The 26008-nt window shown below is 46.1% G+C and overlaps 1 protein-coding gene across 4 annotated transcripts in view; it reads right to left on the reverse strand.

Annotated features, from left to right (window-relative positions):
• Positions 1–17565: 17565 nt before the first annotated feature.
• Positions 17566–26008, reverse strand: part of LOC121675326 (potassium voltage-gated channel subfamily A member 6-like) — a 37161-nt gene continuing 28718 nt past the window's right edge. For all 4 annotated transcript variants that reach the window (XR_006020056.1, XM_042050668.1, XM_042050670.1 and 1 more), the window contains one exon: positions 17566–20005. The gene's annotated coding sequence lies outside the window, so the exon portion shown is untranslated. The remainder of the gene's footprint in view (positions 20006–26008) is intronic.

Consider the following 26008-nt stretch of genomic DNA (forward strand, 5'->3'; position numbering starts at 1 on the left):
TAAAATATACCAGCACACAAATATGGTGGCATGACTCAGAGGTGGTAACATCAGTGGGGATTTTTTTGCAAAGCAGGAATGTTTAAAGATAAAAATTAATGCAGCTACTTTAGGGGCAGAGAGAGAAGTCAAGGAACCGGCAGCTCAAATCCCATTACCTGTGGGTATCTTCGCAAGCAGTCATAGCCTCTGACCAAGGGCCCTTCACATGTGCTTCAGCTCATGCTGGAGATGCTTAACCCTTACAGACAGGCATTGCAGGGGAAACTTCTTGAGGGTTTGCAGCTTTCCTTCTGTTCAGCCATCTTCACTGCAATACCAGACTCTAACACTGCATTATTCCCCAAGAAAATAGACAGAATTTTTGCCAGAAGGATCTGGGGGTGCCGCTGGGTGAGAGCTGGCCCTGCTGCGGCCTTGTGTGCTGGGAGCCAGAACCGCCCTGTGCTGGGCTGAGCCCCTGGGGCAGGAATCCTGCCCCTCTGCCCCGCTCAGGTGAGATCACCCCTCCCTGCAGAGCTGCCTGCAACCCTGGGAGCCCAGCACAGGAAGGACAGGGAGCTGCTGCAGCCAGTCCAGGGCAGGGACACCGAGATGCTGAGAGGGATGGAGCAGCTCTGCTGGGAGGAAAGGCTGAGAGAATTGGGATTGTTGTGCCTGGAGAAGGGAAGGCTTTGGGGTGACCTCAGTGTGGCCTTGCAGTGCCTGAAGGGAGCCCACACGAAAGATGGAGAGAGACTCCTGACAAGGGCCTGGAGTGACAGGACAAGGGGGAATGGCTTCACATTGACAGAGAGCAGATTTAGGTGTGATATTGGGAAGAAACTGTTCCCTGTGAGGGTGCCGAGGCCCTGGCACAGGTTTCCCAGAGCAGCAGTGGCTGCCCTATCCCTGGAAGTGTTGAAGGCCAAGTTGGATGAGGCTCTGAGCAAGCTGGGATAGTGGAAGGTGTCCCTACCCATGGCAGGGGGTTTGGAAATGGATGATTTTAAAGTCCTTTCCAACCCAGCCATTCTATGATTTAATGATTCCTATCCCTCCTGTCCCAACCCTTCAAACTCCCATCAGATTTTCAGACTCCTGCAAGCCACTCCTTTGGGACAGTAGTGCTACAAGCTGATACCCAGTTTGCAGTGGAAGTACAGCAGTGACCTGGGGCTGCTGACTGGGCACGGGTCACGAAGGGTGTCTGAAAAAATCTCCCTGAGATGGAGGCTCTGCTCCATTCCCCCATGAACAGAGTGGGTTCAGCTATTGCTGGAACACCTCCGCTGTTCAGCGGTGCAGACGGAGCCCACAGCCCCGCTGAGCTGGCACAGACTGTGGGCTAGAGCAGAGCAGAGGAGTTGGTGTGTGACAGACAGGCTGGCTCCTCCGCTCCTGGGTCACCACGGAGCTCTGGGATGTCACCGTGCAGATGTGGGTGGGGATGGGAGTGTGCTCTCAGTTGCCATTCCCTCCGAGGAACGGCAGCCTCGTTTATGCGTAGTTCTGAATAAATTCCCTGCTAACCTCCCAGCCATCTGCTGTGGCAGTTGTACCTTCAGAGGCAGCCAACAGCTCAGCTGCCAGCAGCATGAAGCAGAACTGGTGCCTTCTCAGAGCATGGGGCTGGTGCCAACAGAACTTAAGTCAGACAGTTTTCCTGGGGGCTTCCAAATGGTTGTTCTTTGTCCAGTGGCATGAAATGTTAGAAGAATGTGAAGCACCTGCGATGAAATGCAAACCTAAGCAAAACTCCCCTGGTTTGGTTACAAATGTGGGTCTCAGATTAGGTTCACAAAAGTTCAAAGGTCTCCTGGTGAACTTGAGATGGGCTTTTTGAGAACCAAAACTGGATGCTGGGAAATTTAGAGCCCTGAGCAACCCTGTGAAATCAAGGTATGAGTGAGGAGGCAACAAAGGGACAGGTCTATGTAAGAGGAGGTGACTGTTCAGGAGGGCTGAGTTGTAGGACTCCTTGCTGCAGGATGTTGTGGATGGTAGCTGTTTACAAGGGATCAGCTGGTCAAACTCATGGAAGGGAAATCCCTTGGAGGTTTATATTTGAAATAAATTCCACCAACTTTTGAAGCTTCTGGACGTTTCATGGGTTCAGGGAATGGACTCAGGGCAAGAACAGCACAAAGAGCCATTCCTGTGTACTGTGCATTATTTTCTTGACCAGCACTCAAGGTTCAAAGGTGCAAAAGTATTTACAATCTCAAATTTTACTAAACAAGGGAGTTTAAGTTTCTATGCCTTTGTGATTCTGCTCACCACCTCCCACAGAGACTTTTCTTCAGTCTTCCCATGACATTCACACAAGTGGCTGATGGAGGAGGTGCTCCACATGTGTCCATGGTCTGTAAAATCAGCGTTCAAAGGCACAGCTGAGCTAGTACAGCCCAAGGAACAAATCCATGTGATTGAAGGGCAGGAACTGTCCTCTTGGGCAGTGTTGTCTGCAGCAGGAAGTATAGAAGAGACATTTTCTTAAGCATCCATGAAAATATTGAATACAGACATCATCTCTCACATTTGTGAGGGGATCAGAGCATGACATGGGCAAGTACTACATTGAACTGATGTGTGATCATCCTCTGTGAGGGTGGTGAGGCCCTGGCACAGGTTGCCCAGAGAAGCTGTGGCTGCCCCATCCCTGGCAGTGCTCAAGGCCAGGCTGGATGGGGCTCGGAGCAAGCTGGGATAGTGGAAGGTGTCCCTGCCCATGGCAGGGGGGTTTGAACCACAAGATCCTCGATGTCCCTTCCAAGCCAGGCCATTCTGTGATTTCTATGGAGCCACCAGAGCTCACTGATATATCTTGCTTCTCTTGCAGACAAATGTTCTCCCACATCAACTACTTTGACTGACATGAGTGGAGCAGTGCCAGCTTACACGAGCAGTACATCTGCTCCCACATCTTTACATAACTGTTCCTGAATTTTTCCCTTTTATTTTTTTCTTCCCTCCCAACAGGTAAAAAGAAGCTGTGGTTATGCTGGATTAATTTGAGAAATTCCACCAAAATTGATGATACCATGATGATTGTTACCAATATCTACTACTGTTCATATTTTAAACCCTTTAAACTCTTCCCTATGTTTCTTTCAGAGCTGGGCTGTTAAATTCATTCCCAATATAAAAGGCAAGGGAAAAAAAAGCTTTGTAAAAACATTAAACATGCTGCAAGACTTGGACTAAACCCGATTTACAGTCACTCTAGATGATCTAATAATGTACAGATCAGGTTCATGCAGCAGTGAGCAATTTGACGGTCAGACCAACAGTGTTTCAGAGAAGGGGAAAGCCACGAGGCAAGCAAAAGGATGCTCTGTGGAAATGAAACACTTCACAGTGGGGCTCTGCTTGCAAAAGCATTTTTCACCTTCAACATTAATGTTTATCTGTTCTAAAGCATCACCTCTGGTAAATGCCAGGCACGTGTACTCTAGGCACCGTGTTGACATCACCCTAGAGAAAATAACAATGGTTTGGCAGCCTGCAAAGTCTTTTTAAAAATAGCCTGTGAAGCCCCTGAGAAAACGACAGGCTCTAAAAATAGGACTAGAGCTGAGGAAGGCAAAAAAACCCAAAAAAAAAACCAAAAAGAAAAAAAGAAAAAAAAAGAAAAGAAAAAAAAGCTTTCCTGATGCTAAAGCTCAGGGTCAGCTGCAAAATGTGGGGTTCCTTCAAGGACACAATGAATGCATTGCAGTGCTCTGCAATGAATGAAATCTCCCTCTCTGAATCCTTCCTGTGCTGCACCAGTCTCTCAATGAGGGGGGAAGAGGGAAAAAGGCAGAATTTTAGCAAATTCAAGTAGGTACAGTCTAGGGTTTCCCCTCCTTCCTACCCCTGACCAGCCCCTGATAAAAACATCTCACGAAAGTGGTGTGGATCTACCTTTGCTTCTCCCTCCACACACCCCCCTGCCTCTGTTCTCCAGTGCCAAGGTTCCTTCTCACAAAAACAGATTTTGTGAGCACATTTTTGCTGCACTGGCACAGAGACAGACCTCAGGAGGCTGAGAAAATCATTGTAATAACCCAAATAATTGCAAGCAAGCGTCCCAGATTCTTGGTTATTTGTGATGCAGCAAGCTGGACATCCCCTTTTCAATTCTCATGCCCAAGTATTAGGATAAGGTATGAGGCTTCTGCAGGATTTTAGACCCTCCTTTGGGCCCATGACAGTGGTAATTTTTAGTAGCGTTCTCTCATAGTTATGAAATAAAACCAGAGCCCTCCAGTGGCCAAAAGCACACCAGTAACCTTGCTGGAGGCTAACCAGAGATGGACTCCAAGTTAGCTGCCCTACTTTATCTTGACACCAGCCAACAATCAGTGTGGGAAGGGCTGGACAGCTGCAGTCAGTGGGATATCCCGGGACAGACACCTGTGAGGACTGTGGGATCCCATGGGTTAAAAAATGGGTTAAAATCCTGGCATCACTAGTGGAGAAGACACCAATGGAAACGGGGAGCCACTTCAAATGGCCGTGGTCACATGTTGGGAATAACCTGATCCAGCACTCCTTTAGAGAGTTGCAGAGGAGGAAGGGACTAACCTGAGTTTTCAACAGAAGTGCAATGCAAAGGCAAGCCACTGGTACAGCCATGGGTCAGACACCCCAGAAATGCCACTCTGCCACCTTAGAGAACAGCTGTGAACCTCCAAGGAATTCTCTTCCTTCGAGGTAGGCACCAAATTCAGCCAAATGAAGTTGTACCTGTGCTTCTGGCAACTGCCTTACAAACAGCTGCTCGGTGACCATGTTTTGTTTCCTTGAGCAGTTGCCTAAGTGTACTTCTTCTTTTTCCAGTTCTGTGTTATTTACCAAGGAGTGGGTTCAGCAGAGGCTGAGCCTTGTGTGCATGTCATTCCAACTCTCTGGGTCTCCTAGTGGTGGATCCTGAAGGTGTGACAGCACTTTCCTTACGGGATTATCCTTATTCCTGTGACCCTCCTTGCCAGGTGTTCTCTGTTGCAAAAGAAAGCAGGTTTGCTTGTCTAGGGTTTCCTTCCTTTAACTTTGATCACTCCACTTTTGATTTTTTTTTCCCCCAGAAGCACAAGGAAATTGAGTTACCTCTGGAGACATGGAAGTGCCATGCGGTTTCCTGTCAGTGCCCTCCTCACAGGGTAGGTACACCCTGAGCAGCAGACCCAGGCTGCTCTGGGTTTCTCCAGCTGAGGAATGCCATGTCAGAGTCCTCCCTCACATGCTCCATAAACCTCAACCCTGCCCCAGATCTCTTTGGTCCCAGGAGAAACCCTCCAGAGGAACAAGAAACTTCACCAAGCATGGAGCAAGAGCTCCCAGGCACAACACCAGTTCTTCTCCTCACCTGTACTTCCCAACCCTGCAAACTGAGAGCAAAAACAGGGTGACTTCACCTCCTGGGCCCACTGAGTGCCATTTATCTGCCTCTGCCCTTGATGCTGCTTGCCTCCAGCACCATTTCATTTTGACAAAGATATCCCAAACTTTTCAATTGAAAAGCAGTCAAGCATCTCACTAGTCATTTGTTTCACCTTGCACCTGGAGTTTTTTCCCCACAAGGTTCTAGTCCCATTTCCCTGCCCACGCATAAGCGCCAGCAGTGAAGGAGTGTTCCATCCCATAGAGCTTCCAGACACCAGGATGATATTCTTGGCTGGCACAATGAATATCACTTTTTGATGCCAGGGAGAAGACTAACCTTTCACCCTATGTTACATCTTCTCCCATGGACCTTCAAAGTCAAGCTGAATGCCAAAAAAACCCAAAAAACAACCAAACCCAGGACATAAAAAGTACAAGCTGAATTATTCACCAGAAACCTACATATAGTTAAAATGGGGGAAACAATGGAAAGTAATGGGAAAACCTCTAGAAATGCAGTTTTGCTGAGTTATGAAGCCTGGTATGGCTTTCTGCAGATGAAAACCCAAGAGCCAGAAAAAGGTTAGTAAGAAAAGTCCTTTGTCCATTCTTTTCTTCTCTCCCACCACAGATATGTCAGTCCTCAGTCATCAGTGAGCAAAAGTAAGGATTTTTTTCACCCCACAGCCCTATCCACAAATGGCATTAAAATTATCCCTTCTATTCTGGGAGGGCTACCAGAAAAGGGAAAAAAAAATCTTTCACTCTGCCACAATCCATCAGCAGAATGAAAGGGTTGTCTGCATTTGGAAGAACTCAAGGAAGCATTTGGCACGGTTCATAAGACAAAAGGGGAAGATCAAACAGGTGGGAAAGAAGAGGGAACTATGGGAGAAATTTTGAAAGATTACAAAGGTATAGTTGGAGAAACTTTCTGTGGGTGAAAAAGCACCACAATGGCCTAGGAAAAAAATGTTCAGATGTGTTACATCCTGCTTTGAGATCAAGATGACAGGGAGGAGAAATGACCATAATTTAACCAAGAGAGCAATTAAAGTGTCTTTAGATACCTTAAAACAAACTGTCTCCTTGCAAACTGGAGTTACTCTGGTTTTATATGGCAGAATTTACTGCAATCTGAGACAAAAAAATCAGTGTTTCAAAAAGAACAGCTTGTTCACCATGCATGGAGTCAGTCAATCCAGCTTAATGACTTGCAGGACACGAGCTCTAGAGACTTCTGCCTGCATTATTCAACACTGATATACAGCCCTTGGAAGAACAGAAGCAGGTACTCATGCCACCAGCATACAGATGATATCCAGGTGGGCAGGTATGGCAGCACTGAGAAACAGATAGGAAATCCATGTTACCAGGACCAAGGGAAAGAGTGTCTGTCTGACCTTAGTCAGCAAGGAAGGTCACATTAATTTATAATCACACTATCATGGAATGGTTTGGGTTGGAAGGGATCTTAAAGATCATCCAGTTCCAACCCCCTGCCATGGGCAGGGACACCTTCTCCTACCCCAGGTTGCTCAGAGCCCCATCCAACCTGGCCTTGGACACTGCCAGGGATGGGGCAGCCACAGCTTCTCTGGACAACCTGTGCCAGGGCCTCCCCACCCTCACAGGGAAGAGTTTCTTCCTCATATCCAATCTAATGCTCCTCTCTGTCAGTGTGAAGCCATTCCCCGTTGTCCTGTCACTCCAGACCCTTGCCAAGAGTCTCTCTCCATTTTTCCTGTGGGCTTCTTCCAGGCACTGCAAGGCCACACTGAGGTCACTCCAAAGCCTTCTCTTCTCCAGGCACAACAATCCAAATTCTCTCAGCCTTTCCTCCCAGCAGAGCTGCTCCATCCCTCTGCTCCCCTTGGTGTCCCTGCTCTGGACTGGCTCTAGCAGCTCCATCCCAGAGCACAGCCTTTTGGCCTGGGATCCTCTTGCTGCATTCCTGACCACCCTCTGTGAAAAAAGTTATCTCCAGTCTCTGGAGGAGATTGTTTGGAGACATTTTTCCTGGCATGTATCCCATTCCCACTACTGCAGTCTTTAAACGTGTGAGAAATGAGACAACTCTTAAAAAGATTAATTTATTGAAAACACAAAAATTGAAAAATTACAGAAATTAGAAAAATATAAAAATTTGGGATCCTATGGCTCAGTAGATGGTATGCCCCAGGAGCACAGGGATACAAGATCTTCTGGCTGAGACAGCACTAGACCTCAGGTAGAGAAAAAGAACTTGCAGGGCTGGGCTGACTTTAAAAAAATTACTAAAAGCCCCTTAAAAGGGGTAAGGCTTTTAATGCCCAGCACCGATGTCTCCCACAGCTAGTCCGGAGTGAGGAAGAGAGGAAAAGAGAAGAGAGCCCGCCTCTCAGCTTCGTCCTTTTTATAGTTTTTGCTCCGCCCCCAGTCCGCCCACAGCCCGCCCCTTCGGTCCAAAGCGATTGGTGCTTTCCCTTTGATGGATCATCTCTGTCCACCAATGGCTCATCGTTGTCAGGGAGGGGTGTATTGGTCGAGATAAGGGAATACAATACTTTCATTAAAATTCAGGTATTCAGGTTGCCATGGAACTTGCCTGCAGAGTAATGGCCGTGGCTAAAAATAGCTGCTGGCTATTAAGACTGGGTGGGGTTTTGGCCTTGGAATCAAAATGCAAGTGAAACACCTACAAAAAGTATTAAAATACATCCAACACACCTCAAAACACTTGTAAAAGTATACAGTAAACACAGGAAAGGTAACTCTTATGGTGTACCAGTGGTTTGAAGCTTGAAAAGGGGCAAGTTTGTGATTTCTAACTGGGAAAATTTTAACTGGGAAGGGTGCAACTCTATTAATAAACTACTTTAAACAAATGAAAACACTGATAATGGAACTGGATTTTTGTACCTGGGCTGGTGGGTTAATTGTAACATTCAATTTAAAAATAATTAACTCAAAATTAATTACTTAAAGCACTTAATATGCAAAGACCAAGCACAAATAGGGATTTCATGTATGACAAAATGGAAGACACAGACTGGAAAGACAGCCCCAGAATGAATCCTGGACATTAGTCCTGCATGTGTTGGATGGGAATGCTGGAGAGTGACTTTACCAAGACAGAGCTCTGCCGTGGGTCTTACGAGGAGTATAAATTCTTTGATTAGCAGCAAAGAACTCCGTGTTACTCCAATTGCCACATTAAGCACCTTTGTCAGCTTAAACATCCCCAAAAGAAGCAGATCAGACCATAACAGGACAACCATCCCCATCACAGTCCTCTAGAACTGTGACCCTGCTGATCAGGGAATGTTACTAGAGGTCAGAGAGGAAGTTTTTCCCTGCATCCACCCCAACAGGAGGATTTGTGGGGACACTGTCAGACTCAACAGGAGAACTGCTGGTTGTTTGATGTAGCCAAGCTTGGCCAAGGTAAGAAAATGCTTACCTGACTTTTGGAGTCAGATAGTAGTGGTTTCTTGTTGGTTCCTTGAGAAGTTCATCACAGCACTGGACTCTGCCCTGTCTGAAATGGTTTGATTTTTCTGGAGGAGTTAAACAACACCTGGATCCCCACATGAGGACACCATTGCAATTCACCTCAGAAGTGAGTTCCTCAGTGAATGTTGTGGGTTTGCTCTGCTCTCTCTGACTCTACAATGTTAACTGGCATCAGGACCACTTCTCTGGCTTGCACCAGATCCCAGCTATCCAACCAGAACAAAATCTAGACATGTCCCAGCAGCACCTTCTCTAAGCCTCTCTACATGTCCTCCTCTCTCCCATACCAGCTTTCCTAGCCTCTCACAACAGGATGTGGCTGCTCCATCAGTTCCACCTCCCAGGAACCAGCCACTTTCTGATGCAGAGAAAGCTGCAGCTTTTACATACAGGCAGTTCATCAGCTCCATTTGCTGTCACTCACTGCTTCAATTTTTGTGCACATTATTCTATTCACCGAACTCCCACTGAAACCTGAAAGATTTTTAGATGTGCCTAAATATCTATTCCCTTTATTCCTCCCAAAGACATTTCCTTCTCCTAGCAATTGATTTCCAGGGAAGCAGAGATTAAGGAGCTGCTTCTTACAAGCTGCAACAGTTTGGGTATCCTCTAGTGGCACGAAGTTGGATTTCAGTCACAAAAACCTGGATGTCTGTAAGATCTCCCAGCCTTCCCATGCCAGCACATATCCTCCCTCCTCTGAATCTGCTTTGCTGTGCTCCTTAGCATCCCCCACAATCCCAAATTCGGGATAACTTCAGCTGTGATAGCCACAAGAAAAGAAAAAAAGAGCCTTTTGACACTAGGTATGTTAAGACACAAAGGCTCTGTGCTCTTTTGCCATATGCAAACCTTGGCCACTCTTGTGTTTGCGACTTTTAACAAGAATGTTTGTGTTCAAACAGCTGTGTGACCAAAGACTTGTCACACACCGTGACAAAGGCATCTGCTGCCACTGCCCCAGGGAAAAGAGGCAGCTCCACCGTGGCAGCCAATGTCAGAGCAGGGCTTTGGTCACAGAATCAGCTAAGTTGGAAAAGACCTTGGAGATCGTCAAGTCCAACCTATGACCTAACACCACCTTGTCAACCAAACCATGGCACAAGTGCCACATCCAGCCTTTTTTTAAACACCTGGTCCACGGAGTCATCCCATCCTCCACTGATAAGAGGAGCAACGACTTCAGTGTAAAAGAAGCAGCAGAGCACCTGCTGCCAAATCTCTAAGCTACAGGCCTGTCTATAAGATGGCATCATATCTAATAATGGAAAAGAGTTGACAGTATAACAGTACTGTCATTATTTTATTTTATTTTAATACATACCACCAAGATTAACAGTAATAACAATTTAAAAATTCTCCAATGCAACATGATAGAATACATCCACCTTGAGAAAATACGATTTTTTATTTTTCTTTCAGAGAAACTTTAAGTGGCACTGCTCTGGCATGAGAAGCTTGGTGACAAATCATGGTGGCACAGTTCTTGGCCATGGGGAATGTGGAGAACATTCCTGCATTTCTTTGTCCACAGAGAGCTTTCAGTCATCCAAAAGCATCTGCTTTAGTGTTGACAAAGTCAGCTCTGTAATAACCCAGGTTCCAGAGGCTGAGTGGAAAAGGATAACCTTTCTTTAGCTGTTTTTGCATCATCCTGTAACCTTTAAATTGGAACAGCACCTCTGCTATCAAATTCAATAGGAGATTTCATACAGTTTTTTTATGAGACTCATTATCTGGGGAGTACATCTGCCATCAATTTTAAAGCCAGGAAAGATTGCTATGATCATGTATTGTACTTAGAAAAGGGAACAGTGGAATCTCAACCTACTGGCAGAGCAGCCCTGTAATGCAGCTAGCACTTCTCCCACTGTCAGCCTTGTACCTTCCCTGTCCTCTAAACACGCCAGTTAAAATCCACAAGTTAAAATCCACTCTTCACTGGGTTAAAACTGGCTGGATGGCCAGGCCCAGGGAGTGGTGGTGAATGGAGTTACATCCAGCTGGTAGCCAGACACCAGTGGTGTTCGCCAGGGCTCACAGTTGGGGCCAGTTCTCTTTAAGTGACAACCTGGACAAGGGGATCGAGTGCATCCTCAGTCAGATCTCAGATGACATTCAGGTGGGTGGGAGTGTGGATCTGCTGGAGGGCAGGAAAGCTCTGCAGAGGGATTTGGACAGGCTGGATCCATGGGCCCAGGTCAGAGGTCTGAGGGTCCGTCCACAAGGCCAAGGGCCCAGTCCTGCCTTGGGTCACACCAACCCCCTGCAGCTCCAGGCTGGGGCAGAGGGGCTGGAAAGCTGGGAAAGGCCCTGGGGCTGCTGGGGACAGCGGCTGGACATGAGCCCAGGTGTGCCCAGGGGGCCAAGAGGCCAATGGCACCTGGGCTGTGCCAGCCATGGGGTGGCAGCAGGGCCGGGGCAGTGACTGTCCCCTGTGCTGGGCACTGCTGGGGCCACACCTCAGATCCTGGGGCAGCTCTGGGCCCCTCAGGACAGGAAAGGCATTGAGGGGCTGGAGCGTGTCCAGAGAAGGGAACTGAGCTGGGGAAGGGTCTGGAACAGCAGGAGGGGCTGAGGGAGCTGGGAAAGGGGCTCAGCCTGGAGCAAAGGAGGCTCAGGGGGGACCTTCTGGCTCTGCACAACTCCCTGACAGGAAGGGGCAGCCGGGGGGATCGGGCTCTGCTCCCGGGGAACAAGGGACGGGAGGAGAGGAAATGTCCTCAAGCTGCACCAGGAGAGATTCAGTTTGGACATCAGGAAGGATTTCTTCACTGAAAGGGTGATTGGACACTGGAAGGGGCTGTCCAGGGAGGAGGTGGAGTCACTGTCCCTGGAGGTGTTCAAGAAATGACTGCATGTGGCATGCAGTGCTCTGGGCTGGTTGGTATGGTGGTATTTGGTCACAGGTTGGGCTCAGTGATCCCAGAGGTCTTTTCCAACCTGAATGACTGTTATTCAATGATTCTAAGATTCTAAGGTACCCTAATGGAATAACCTCAGCAGGAAAACACCCCACACTTCCATCAGCAAAGGGAGAGGGAAAAATCTAGAGACTATCCTAGAGGCAGAGTCTGTAGGGGCAAGTATTCACACACCTGAAACAGCACTGCAGAGGGAAAGGAAAAAAAAAAAAAAGTCAGGCATTGGAACAGCTCATTCCTGAATGGATCCCGCGCCCTCTGCTGGAGCGCTGTGCTCATCCCAGCCGAGGCAGGGCGGAGAGAGCGGAATACAGGTGTGCCGTGCGAGGGTCAGAGCTGGGAACAGACAGCAGCTGGTCAGGAGGGAGAAGGCTCAAGGGATATAATGCAGTGTAAAGGCTTTACATGAGGGAGAAAGGAAACTACACAATCGGTGATGAGGGGGGATCTTGCTCCCTACAGGGTGCCCAGAGGGGGATGGATGGACAAAGGGATGTGGGGCTGTCTCAGCTCACTTCACAGCAGAGAGCAGACCCCAAAATTTGGACACTACAGCAGAGAGAAATTTGGAATGTCAGGTTTGCTAAAAACTCCATCAGAAATCTCTGGCATGCAGGAGAATGGTGCCAATCTTTTCTCCAAGCACAGGTCAGATCAGTGGTATGGGTGAAGGGCACTGCCTGCACAGCCTCTGGGGAGGGTTCCACCTCCACCTGTGCTGCTCAACTCACTGCAGCCACTTCTCCAGGAAGTTTCATGGACTCCTCCGATGTCCCAGCTGAAACATAGATTTAGAAGAAACATAGAGATTTTGGTTATAGGCCAGCTGTGTTGAGATTAGTTGGAATAGGAAAGAACTTGGGCCCAGTGAGAGTTAATTAAAATAGTTAGGAGAGCTGGGCCTGAAATGGGTTTTAAGATGTTAGTAACTGATTGCCAAATAACTGATGATCTGTCATTTGCATGTTTGCTTAGCTGTGCTTAGAATGAGGAGTAGAAACATTGATAAGTTGGTGTAGGGAACAAGGACAATTACCAGTTTCCTCCCTTGGTGGGAACCTGTTCAAAAGTCACACAAGAGGAAACTTAGAGGTCACTAAAGTAATTAGGATTGTTAAAGCTCAGAAAAGCAAAAAGGTCAAAATGAGGAAGATGAGTTACTTCATCTTTTTAGGGACCACTGACCCAATTCAAGACCACTGACTCCATTCAGGACACACACTATGCATTCTTAATGACATGTAAGCTCATTTCCATACGAAGTGGAGAATGGGAGGTGTTAACATTAGGAATATACATTTGCATTTTGGATATTCATAATATTTGGAAATAAAAAGTGTCGTGTTTGCTTGGATCAGGGCCCTGCATCTTAGGGAGCTATCCCACGCAGTGCCTGGTGCCAAACAAAACATGCACTTTCTAACTCTAAACTGTTAGAGAGCTCTTGTCTGTCTCAATTGGATATTGATATTAGATCAATATTCATATTTTGGTAAATCACAACGACAACACAGTGCAACAGATGTAAGGCAAGCTATCCTTGCAGACTTCTCCAGGCCTCTGGCTTCAGGGAGACTCAGAGGAGGAGCAGATCAGCAGATCCTGGAATGGCCATCCCCACCTCTGGGGATGCACGGGGCAAGGTGTCACTGAGACTCAGCCCTTTACAGCACGGTGTTCTTGTAGTTCTGACACCTGGTGCTGCCTCCAGCCTGGAACTGCAGCTTGATCACCATCAGGGGGGCGTGGTATGGATAAAAAGTCCTGGGAGCTTTCTTCCCTCCTTCTGTGATGCCCAGATTTGATTCCTACATGGAAAGGAGTGGCAGGACTGCATCGGGTGTACAGAGCAAGCAGAAGACACAAAGTGAGCAGCTGCAGGAGGCAAACAGGACCTGGTTGATTTGGAAGAAGCTACAGCTACACATCCCTATATAACAAAGAAGTTTAGGATAGGCAGTGACGTCCTGAAACACAGCATCAAAACATACTGGAAAGGGTGAATTTTTCTAATAATAAACAAGGAAATTATTCCCCTGTGACTATGCAAATTGCTACTCAGGAAATGGCCCGGGCTATGGGGAGCTGTTAATGTGCACAAAGTCGATACCCATGCAGTTTGTCTGCTCCACTCAAACACAGCAGCACCACTGGCTTGGGGATGGAATATGATTTCCCCCTTTGAAAAGAGAAAGAGTGTGCTGTGCAGGTCTGATGGTGTCACCAAGAACCTCAACACTTCACTGTGATTCTTTGGACATGGTAGTGGATGAGCACAAATTTCAGGTCACAAAGAGAAGTAGACACAGGGTTCTCACATTTCTCTGGTGAGAACCTCACCTCTCTCTTATTTGTGAGCTTCAGACTCACTCTTGTGACTACTTGGTCCTTTTCCAAGAGTGGGCGTCTACTGCCTGCAATAAATTTGAAAATTAGGGATGAACTCTACACAGTGCAGCCAATGTCCTTCAAGCTATTGTCCAAGACTCTTTAAGGGCCTGTGGACAAGTTTTAAGGAGTCCATAAAGGTCACTAAGAAAAAATAGTTGGTTGTCAGCAAGCTGGTATTTACTGTACTGCTATTCTCATCCCCAGCAACAATATTTAGAGTATGTGCAAATAAAAGACTGGGAAACAGTTATCTTACTCTATCAGAGCTTGGGAAAGGTCAGATCTAGATTTCTCCAAAGGGTCAAAGCTATGTAACACCAGTTAATTCCATTTACTGTAGAAGCTGAACTGATTTTGATCTAGACGTTAAGTTCCCTGTTTCTGCCAATCTTTGGCATGAATATTAAAGTCTGAAGAATGACCACAAGCAGACACCCAAAGGACAATAAGAACAGAACAAATATATGATAATTCCCCATCTTTTAACCATTTCTATCTTTGGGGATCTACTGAAACTGGTGTGTTTTGTTCATTTAGTAATCTGCAATCTATCTCTCTTATCATGTCTCCCCTTATTTCCCTGTAAATTTCTTGCATCCCCACCATCCTTTGCCAATGAGCTCCCCAGTTCTGTTTATCTTTGCATGAAGTGCCACCTCCTTCTGTGTGTTTTGAACCTGAGTCCCAACAGTCTCACTGGGTCACTCCAAGTCTAGGTAACCGAGAAGAAACAGGCCATGCTTAGTCCCGACTCAAGCTCTCCATACCATTCATAGTTAAACTTCTGTCATACTTGGTCATTGACAATGCTCCTTGCCTTCCCTGAACACTTTCCAGTGATGGTCTGAAGATAACATCCAACAGTGACTTCATTCTATCAGCCAGCCAGAAACTCTGCCCACTGTTTCCCATTTTTAACCACACCAGGATCTTCTCTTTTTACCCTACGACTGTACAGTTCCCTCTAAAGCCTTCTGACCTAACCAAAGAGACTCACCATTACCACTGTGCTTGTTTATCCCTCCAAAGAGATCAGTTTCCTAAAGCAAAACCTTCCATAATAGAAATCATGATGGTTTTTAGGAAGGACATTTTTTGTATTTATCAGGCATTCATTGATTCAATTCTTTGTTATACAATTAATTGACCTACTACAGAAGTTAAATTTACCAGACTGCAGTACCTTAGATACACTTGTGGAAACTGTTTTAAAGAAAGACACCGCCCTTGCTACTCTGCAGACTTCAGGCACCAATGGAGGATTAAGTGAATTAAACACCATGAGTAATTCCACTATTTCTCTTAAAAGTCATGAATGAAAACCACTCAGTTCTGATGATCTGTCAGCATTCAATCTGTCTGCAACACAGTTTCTGCCACAGTTATTTAATATAAGAGATGCTACTCTGTCTTTGATTTCATTTCTTCTAATTCAATGACTCTCCAAATTGTATTCTCTACTGGGATTGTTAATTCACTTCTAGACCAATTACATCAGCAAATACAAATGCTGTACTCAAAATTAATACATTTATACTCCTCCCTGCTGCACCTTCTCCCTGACATTTCTTTTATACCTGTATTGCCACAAATGCAGTTTCATATTCTGTGGGCCCTTATGGCAGATGCAACTCAACTGCTCAGCCTTGCACAGCTTATGCCTTCCTAATTCACCCTCCAAAAACCTTCTCCCAAAATTACCCTAAGCCTGATTGGCTAAAATACCCCTCTTTGTCTCATCTGCAGTAAGTCAGACTGAAGGAGGGTGTCACACGCAAGGGACGGAGAAAATGTATGAGGACAGATTCCTGGGGCTTATAGATGCAGCCCTGGAACGGCCTCACCTTTTTTCTGGGACTCTCTAAATCCCAGGTTTCAGAATGAAGCCATGTAATGAGTATTGACAAGAGAGGAGGTCAGGGCTATGCTTGCAGCCTGACCAGAAATGCCTTTATCTCCACCACCCATTTACAGTTCTGATGAGTGACCACTTGCAGCAGTGCCTGAGGCAGGTGAGATGACCACTCCTCCCTTCAGATCTTTGCTACCTGCTAGATAAAAAAGGTATTTTCATAGGAAAAATAAGTTTTTTTAATAGAAGCATTTTGAGTTTTACTTAATAAATACAAAAGGGAGAGAAGTGGTGGTGATAGGGAGATAAAGGGGTTTGCATCATTGTAACCCAAATCTGATTAATTTTTTTGGCTGAAAAGATGACTTATGTGATATTGCCTGGACATTATACATCCACCTGTCAAATGTTTTGGCAGTTGTGAGCAATCTCAATTCTACACATGTTGCTGCAGGTTTGGAGCACTGCTGATGCAGGCTTGCAGTGACGGGGTCTGAGATGATAGGATCCCAAACACAGCTCCTTGCTGGCATTTGTGCCACTCACTTTAATGCAGAGTGTTTTGGGACAGCAGCTTTCCTCCAGAAAAGGAGTCAAGAATGAAGAACTGAAAGAGATGAAGTAAAGTAAACAAGTGTGGTTTGAAATGTGACAGCTAAGAGAACAAAAGACTTTGTAAAACAAACAAAAGGTGTGGATTAACTCAAATGTGCAAGTGGCAGGGTCCAGGGCTCAGGGATTAGAGGCAGTGAGGGCTTTGGGTGAGTGCCAGGGGACAGACAAGCACGTGTACTCACCAGCAACAGTGCTGCCACAGTGCTGGGGAGAAGAAAACAAATCTGTGTGGGAACCACTGCCCTTCAGCAGGACACAGACTCCTGCATCCAGTGGGGAAACAGGGCTTTTTCCTTGACTGTTGTCTCCTTGCCCTCTTCCAGAGAGGTAGACACATGGAAAAATGCCATCTACATGGGCTTACCTTTGTGGCTCCTGAGTCCAGAAGCCAGCAAAAGCTGAGTGAGGAGGAACTTGGAGATTGCCACTGAGCATTCCCACATGCAGTGACCACGATGGAGCAGGACATGTCACGTGGAAGGTGGTAATGCTCTGGGGAGCGCCCAAGTTGGCTCCGTTTTGTCTTGGTATCCAACCAGACACAGAATCTGGGAGATGGAAAAGCACCTTCAAAAACACCTTTCCTTCAGCAAGGGCTGGAATGGAGTCAGACACATCCCTCACCAGCACTACACTGATCTCCAGCCAGATCACTTCAACCCGATGGCAGGCAGAGCTGTCACCAAACAGAGGGACCACCCCTGCAGGACCAGCAGGGGGCCAAATTATCTTCACATCTTTCCCTGTGGCAGGAGTTCAGTGCAGCACTGCAGCATTCACCTCTGAGGAAGAGAAGGTGAAATTCTGCAAGTGGATGTGGACTGTCCTAAAAAAGCTGCACAGCCATACTAACTCCACAGTAAACATTTCATAGGAACACAGTAAAGTCCAAGAGGGCAAACAGCCTTTTTGACATAAAAACCCCCCACACAACACTTTAAAAAATACTGATTTTATTCATGTCTAGCCTATTCAACAGTGGATCACACTGGTAGGAACAACCACAAATATCGAGTTACAAGGTTTCATCAGGTTCTCGCCTGTGCAACGCTGGATTTGAGTCAAGCACTTATTATGGCACCACCACTAATGACAATGATTGCTGTTCAAAGCTCACTCGAGTCCCATCTCCCTGGTCCACTTCCAAGCCCAATAACTTCGTCTCCCACTGTGTGTGGGATTGTCTGCAGAGAATTTGTGTTCTCAAAGCCCGAATGCAGCAAACATCCTGAAGCACATCCAGCTAAAAATCCCCTATACCTCATGTTCTTTATCTGAGAGGCTTCAAGTTTTCAGTGAAACAAACAAACAAAAAAAAACCCCTCACCATCAACAATTTCTCAGAAATGTTGGACCTGACCTGTATAAATCAGCTCCAGTAAGTAAGGGAGCTGGAATTACTTATCACACATGGTCTGGCCTGCAAATTCCAGCTGTTTTCCTTGGAATAATGCATCACAGCAAGGTTTCACACCAAAAGCAAAGCAACCCAGTCAATATCATTCCTGCTGACGGTGTGAGCACAGAGTATGGCCCAAGGTCTCTGCCCCATGGATCTCCCCAGGATATTCACACTTTTCCAAAGGCAGCCTGCACCTATGCTGACTCTGAAGGCAACTGCCCTTGTAAGAAGGGTCCATAGCAGCTCTGGCCACTCATGGTCAGCCACATGGTCTTGAAACACAGATCAGGATACAGGGACTCAGAGAATTCCCAGAGCTGGCCTCCACTAAGAGACTTTGGGATTGTGGAGTGCATATTGCCTCCCCAGGACTGCAGGCTCACATCCACACCCAGCACTACTCAGAAGAGCTGCACCAGAAGCAGCCTCCAGTCTGGCAGCTCAGGATTTCTCTAAGCCCAGTCCTACAAGCCTGTGGGAGCCACAGGGAGTCAGGAAGCTCCTCAGAGATCCAGACCCTCAGCCAGCAGCCATAAGGAGGTATTGCAGTCCCAGAGCTGCCAAATCAAAGAGATTTGATTTGATTGATTTGAGCCTTCTACCTCTTTTCCCTCACACACTGATGCTGAAAACTGCCAGACAGGCTAAAAGTCACTCAGGAAGATATAGAGGGTGTTATTGATAAAGAGTTCGAGGGAAGTTGGATGCCCAGCATCCATCAAACCACCTTCTGAAAATCCCAGCTGTCACATTTAACTCCACTCTTCCTCTCAGGCTCTCCCCTTCCAGAATCGATTCTTCTTAGCCCCCCTCCCACTCTCCTATGCAGAGAGCTGGCAATACACACAGGTTAGATCCACATGTGGTCATGGAAACTTGGCTGCACAGCTGACCTTTGTTGCTGCCAAAGGAAGGGAATTCCAGGCCAGAGCACCACTCTCTGCCCTTGACTTTTCAGAGCTAATTGGGTTTTCTATCACTTTCAGCACAGTACAGCGTGGACTTGTAGAGCTTGAAAAGCAGCAGAGGTTTTTATCACAATGGAGAAGACTTCAGAGCATTTTCTGGGAACAATTTATATTACAGTTCCAGAATTGTCTGACTATTGTGTCTCCTAAAATCACACAAAAGACTACAAACAGGGCTATTTCAGTGAAACTCGCTACGACCACTGAAAATAAGTCACTAACTCTGTTAGAGCAGGCAAGGGACTCACGTGTTCACAAGAGCTGACTGTACAGATGCTGAAGCCAGACACTTTGTAGGTAAATGAGAAACACCTCTAGTTTGGGCCCATCCTTTAGACAGCAGATATTTTTCATGAACAGGATGATTACTACTTGTAGAGCTATGTGAAACATCTACCTTTTTATCCAAGTTACGAAAGCACAGCTTTGAAAAGCACAGTAATCCAAGGCCAAAAAGACAGGCAGACAAATGGACAGACTTTGGCCACTTGTTTGATTTTCTAGAGAGAGCTGTTTGCTCTTCTAAGGGCTGACCTTATGCATTTGGCAGGTCTGGATGTTCCACTTGAAAAAAAAGGCTTAAAGGAAGTTTCAACAGCTGACTCTTCTGGAGGTGTCCTGTGTCAGTCTCCAGCTTCCCACAGGACTTGGTGCTTGTCTGGGGCTTTTGAGGAACAGCTCATAAATTGCTGCTATTTAGCCACTGGCAGTTGAATCCTGCTTTATTTAGTTTTCCCAGAAATGAGACACATTTGAATCTTGTAGGGCATTCTCCCTGCTTCCTTCCTGCAGTCCCTGTTCACATTTAGTTTCATTTTCCTGGACTGCTGACCCCTTTAAAAGCAACAGCAACAAGAAAAACCACAAAGCAAGGAAAACAGTTTCCTGACCATAAAGGCTGTACCCCCTTCACACAGGGAAACTCCACCAACTCTACAGGAAGAAGATGCAACAACCTCTTTTGCAGCATCCTGACACAACAGTCTTCCAGCATCCAGAATCCAGCCTAGCAAGGAAAACAAAAGAAGTGTTAAAAAAAAAGTGCACAAGAAAAAGGTGTTATTTTACATAGGTCACAGTAAAGCCACACCAACCTAAGGGTTCATTGCTTCATGAGAATGTTTGAAGGGGCTGAACTTGAAATCTCTTGTCAGCTGCAGCTGGCTGAAATGGAAAGTGCTACATTTCTTTGCTTACTTTGATGCCTACTGGGATTGGTGTTGGGGGCAATTTTTCCTTACAGCTCCTGGGAATTACACATCTGTCTTCTTGCATGAGATGAAATAAATTTATTAGAGGGTTGCAAAATTTGTTAGGATGCCTTGCAGTGCTGTGCTCTTCAAGGACAGAGACACAAGGTCTGACTGTTACTGTAACTGGGACTTTGGGAATTCCCAGAGCCATTTTCTTGGAATCTAATTTTAGGTCATTCTAAGACAGATCTGTAATGACAACTTGGCTTATAGGCCCCTCCCTCCATGCCAGGGGCATGGAAGTCTATCAAAACAAGTAAGGGAATTGAAAATTTTTATTTTATTAAATCAGATCTGAAACAATTTATTAGACAACAGAATGAAACAATGTTGGGTCTGCCAGAACTTTTCTTCCTTTAGGGACTTCTCCATTGTCACACTTTCGTGCAGTCCATTCCAGCTGCATCTGTGCTGGTGACTCATGAAACCTAAAGGGCTATTAATAAGTTGTTAAAAGTATCAGCAGTCTTCCACAACAAAAGAAAGAGAAAGAAAAAATGACTGGAATAAATGAAAGACTGCACCCTGTGGAAGGGATCCCCACTGGAGCAGATAATGGAGAACTGCAGCCCATGGGAAAGGCTCACGATGGAGAAGTTTCTGGAAGACTGACTCCCATGGGAGGGATCCCACACTGGCCCACAGGAGGAGTGTGAGGAGTCTTTAGTGATATTTTCTCTCCCCTCTGGAGCTGAGGATGGAGAGTGACAGAGTGGCTTTGGGGGACACCCGGCATCCAGCCAGGGTCGACCCACCACAGGTACACGGATAGGATGCGGCAGTAAATTCATCATTCCAGGGCTCCTGAGCGCTAAACAAAACTCTGAGGTCCAGACTTAATTGTGTGAGCAGGGCTAGGAATGAGCTTAAAGAAATCCAGCTTGTGCCTGCTGAAATGCTGAGCAGCTCAAGCCTTGCACTGCAAGGAGTTTGCACCATTTATGGTTTCACACGGCATTTTCTACCACAATTCCCTTTCCCACTCAGTGCAGGAGTTCGAAAGCAGCTTATTCCACTATGAAAACCATACACTTTCTAGTCCCTGAGCTCCCACAGCTCCTGCTACTGCTTGGCAATGACTCAAGTAGCCAGAAAAAGAACAAGAACAGGCTGTAAAAAGTGTGGCAGTGAGAAAGCCCTGGGCCAGAAGGTTGTTTGTCACACTGCCAAAGCCCAAAGGAGGAGAAAGAAGTGGGAGGAACATCAGAGGTAGGAGAAACCCACAAAGTGAACAAGATTTGTCAAGAGCTCTGCCTAGGTTCAGAAAGGAGAAAATGTCAGCAGCACAAAAAATATATAAATATGCATCCTTACATAAATACAAATATACATCAACACATTTGTATCTGCTCTTCAAAAAGTTTTCTAAGACAAAGAAAAGCCAGGTCTACCAACAAAAGGCACAACTTGCTGGCTTTGAGTTCACCACAGCTGTGAGCAATCTCTGCTTTCCAGGCTAAATATGTGCTGATCTTCAAAGCAAAATTCCCTCAGCGAGTTTTCTTTCATGTCAAGGTTTTTCCTGTGGATTTATATGTCAGAGAGGAGAGTTTTCACTCCAGGGATTACAGAGGATGAACAAATCAAGATGCTGAGGCCAGCTCACAGTTTTCAGGAGAGTCAGAGCAACAATAATTGAATCCCAGTGATTGTTTGGTAAGGCAGAGACCCCATCAGGCAATTCAGAGGCAGAAAGATATGTGTGCAGCAGCTGCATGAATTGAACCTATGACAAATCCCTGGATTTCCCAGCAGAGTGAACGAACAGCTTTAGTTTTACACTGATGTATCTGACATGGGTCTTCCCCAAAGTTAGTAGAGATGTTCCACTGAGAAAGAGGAGAGGATGAGAGTCTAAATATTCAATATTTGCTATCTAGGATCTCCTTTTATCCATTGTGTATATTAATAATAAAAAATGCTTAGAAATTGTAAAATACACTCTCTTACAGATTGTTTCTGACCTGCAGGGAGAAGATTCCTGCTCCTTTATGGTTTGTAAATTTGTTTAGGAAAACTCTTGGGCAGCAAACACGACTCCTCTTGAGCTGGAAGTGCAGCATGTTTAAGGTGTGTAATGTTACCTCCCTGTCCAAAGCAAGGGTTGTGCAAAAGAAGTGGTCCCACTAAATAAAAAGGTAACGAATTACATAAACAGGTTTTCAAATTTAGCATTACCTGTAAATTGAAAAGCCCAAGTCTAAGTTTTTCTGGACAATCTTTCATCAGGTGTTGTATAAACAAAGCATCTTCAGGGATCAAACACCACAGCCTTAAGCAGATCTCTGCAAACAGCTTAGAAAGTATAACTGAGCTGTTTTATTCAGCTACAGCAGAACAAACAATCATTCAACACTGCAAATGTTGGGAAAAACCCAACCAGTGTGGCCACAGGATAGCAAACCTCACATGTTAAATCTGCCCATTAAGCCTGGGTTTAGCCAGCACAGCCCAGCAGAGAGGGACTGGCATGAAACCATCTTATATCCAAGTTTATGACAGTGCTGGAAGGCACCATTAAAGTAATGATTACTGTCACTCACATAGAGAAATTAATAGGAAAAGTTTGGACTGGGCCAGAAGAGTGGCAGGTGGACCAAAGAAGGTTTTTCTATCTCTGTAACTCTATAAATGCAAAAGTGATAAAGCACCTAAAAGGAATGGGCATGAAGGCAAATGTGAAGCAAAAGATAAACAAAGTACCGAAGTACTCCTTGCCTATGACTTACTCATTACTCAGTTATTGCTTAATTACTTTTAAATACTATTTAAAATACAAAACTAAACCAAGAATTTCCCACATGCTGAATGACATTGGATGCTCAGCTTGAGCTCTAAAGGGACTGAATTCCAGGAAGCAAAATGCAGGTGTTGTTCAGAAACAAAACCTACTACACTGCTGTTGTTTTTTACAAGGTGGACCTTGTGTATGTGTAGAGGGTTGCAGGGGATTAATTTTGGGCACCAATTTCTCCATCCTTAATTTTGAGAGCCTGATACTGATGCCTAAATTCGAAATAAATAGCTCAACACTCCCCAGCGAGGTTTTCTGAGACCAGAAACACGAAAAATTGGACTATGCTCTGAAATGGCATCTAAACTCAACTGGGCAACTTTTCAACCCCATTTCAGACACCTTCTACATTTATGAATTGAAAAGATGGAATAAAAGTCACGTTTAAAACCAAACTGCTGCCTCCTGCTACCCTGCAAGGTCCTGGAATCCCCCTCAGTGGTGAGAAATGCAATCCTATTCAGACTACACATGCAAGTAAGAAGATATACAGGCAGAAATAACTTCTAGCAAGTTAACTGAGAATAATTTCAGGCTTTGAGTATCCCTGGGGGTGGCAAAAATGTAGAGAAAGTTACTTCAAGTGGATGTAACTCCACTGAAGCAAATTTTACTCGCTTTCATTAGGACAGACCCCAGTGGCAGCCAGGCTATCACACTGGGCAGAGATAAGGGAGAGGTGATTAAACAGACCAGATCCAATGTATTTATAGTGCCCGTCTGAAAGCAGAGAAGCAGAAAAGAGCAGCGGGATTGTGAAGTGAGCAGCTCTGTTCCTAATGAGAGGATGAACTCCTTCCAGTGTCCCGCTGTAACAAAGGACACAGATGCAATGGACACATCAAATCAGCTGGTGTAACTAAGTGCAAAGATCCAGCACTGCCTCATGTGAGATTGGTTGTTTTAGTTTGACTGAGTGAATCAAAATATTCAAGGAAATTCCCAACATTCCACCATTCTTCCTCAAATAAAACCCCCAGTTTAACCCCACACAGCGCTGGCCATATGCAGCTCACACTTCTCTCCCTGGGAGCCATCTGGAACTCCCTCGAGGAATCCTGACTTTCCAGCACATGTTGTGTTTAATTCTGACATGAAAAGGACATTGTTGGGTTTAATGACATTGTGCAAAGGCTACACTGACTTGCCCCAGAAAATGTACCATGTGGCCAAGTCCCACATCCATTCCCTAAATCCAACCCAAGGCTAAGTGCTTGTCCTCAGCTGCCACCAAAGCAGCTCCCTCAGAGCTAACTCAGGAGACAAAAAACCACAGAAAATCTTGCATTTCTCTACATATCTATGGCAAACTACAGTGCCACTCAGGCTGTCTCAAGCTTCAGGCCCATCCAGCACATGCCAGCAGCCCATGCCTCACTACATATATTGCTTAAAGCCTTAAGCGAGAGGCCCAGCCCTGGGCATGATGACCACTGCTGCTGTCTCTGGGGCTCGCTCCATGCTCAGCTTAAAAAACACCCAGGCCCTGGCTATTTAGGTAGAACTGCAGCAGCAAAGGAAATGGATTAATAAATGCTGAGGCAGACTTTTCCCTATAAAACTGCCTTTATCCCAACGCAGGGGTTTTTCATCTTTTACCCTTCCCATTTTCTCCCATATCCTGCTGGTGGGGAGTGAGCAAACACCCACTGGAGCTGCCAACACCCTCTGGCACTGCGGGTCACCCGTGCAGGTGTTCCTTGCCTCATACCTCCCTGGCCCACAGGATGGCACTGTGACACCCCACAAACTCCTCCCGGGCTGCTGGGGCTGCTTCCTGACAGCAACAGTCAGTATTTTTCCCAAACTCAGACTTTTTCCCACCGGTATTCAAATTTCCTTTGAATTTTCAGGCTTTTCAGCATTCAGCAGAATTCTACGGATTCTCCCATGCCGGTGCATGTCTTTGCTCAGCAAGATCACCTCTCTCTCTGTGGGCATTTTGCTGGAATAAACATCAGTGACCTTCCCCCCAGGAAAGGGTTTATTGGAAGTTACACACCAACCCTCCAGAAAAACTCCTGCTTTTGCTGCTGAGAAATTGTATTCAGGAAACCCTGAGGTTAATTAATAACAGGGAACGGAGCTGGGGAACGGCCTGGAGAGCCAGACCTGTGAGGAGCAGCTGAGGGAGCTGGGAAAGGGGCTTAGCCTGGAGCAAAGGAGGCTCAGGGGGGACCTTCTGGCTCTGCACAACTCCCTGACAGGAGGGGGCAGCCAGGGGGGATCAGGCTCTGCTCCCAGGGAACAGGGACAGGAGGAGAGGAAACAGCCTCAAGCTGTGCCGGGGGGGGGGGGGGTTCAGTTTGGACATCAGGAAGAATTTCTTCACTGAAATGACTGTCAGGCATTGGAAGGGACTGCCCAGGAAGGTGGTGGAGTTGCCACCCCTGAGGTGTCCAAGGAATGACTGGATGTGGCACTCAGTGCTCTGGGCTGGGTGACAAGGTGGGCATCAGACAGCTGGACTTGATGATCTTGGGGGTCTTTCCCAGCCTTAACTACTCTGAGGTTCTGTGACCAGCTGTTGCTTACATCACACTTCAAAGTACTGTACAAACCCAAATCTACTTCACAGTCTTGCTATTTACCACACCACCATTTGCATTTTACTTCAGATCACTGTAAAAACCTTGCAGTTTGGGAGCCTACAGCTTTCCAGCACTGATGTCCACCCAGCCTTCACATGCACAGACACACCTGGCACATAAGCTCTGGCTCAGCTGACACAGAACCCACTCAGTTTCCCAATCCTTTCCCATTTCTGGGTCAAAGATGCAGCCAAACCACAGATGATAAAATTTGGACTGTGCATCAGGTTTCAAAGCCTTCTCATCAGTGCTGGAGGAGCCTATGACACAGGGCTTAGATTCTTCCCTTGGTTCAGAAAGCAGCCCTTCAAGAGCAATATTTTGGGAGAACTGCAGAGTCAAAGACTTTAAATTAAAATTCAATGAGCTAT

The sequence above is a fragment of the Corvus kubaryi genome, unplaced genomic scaffold (genome assembly GCF_017639235.1).
Source record: "Corvus kubaryi isolate FWS band 111438036 unplaced genomic scaffold, C.kubaryi_AGA036_p1.0 74, whole genome shotgun sequence".
NCBI classification, from domain to species: domain Eukaryota; kingdom Metazoa; phylum Chordata; class Aves; order Passeriformes; family Corvidae; genus Corvus; species Corvus kubaryi.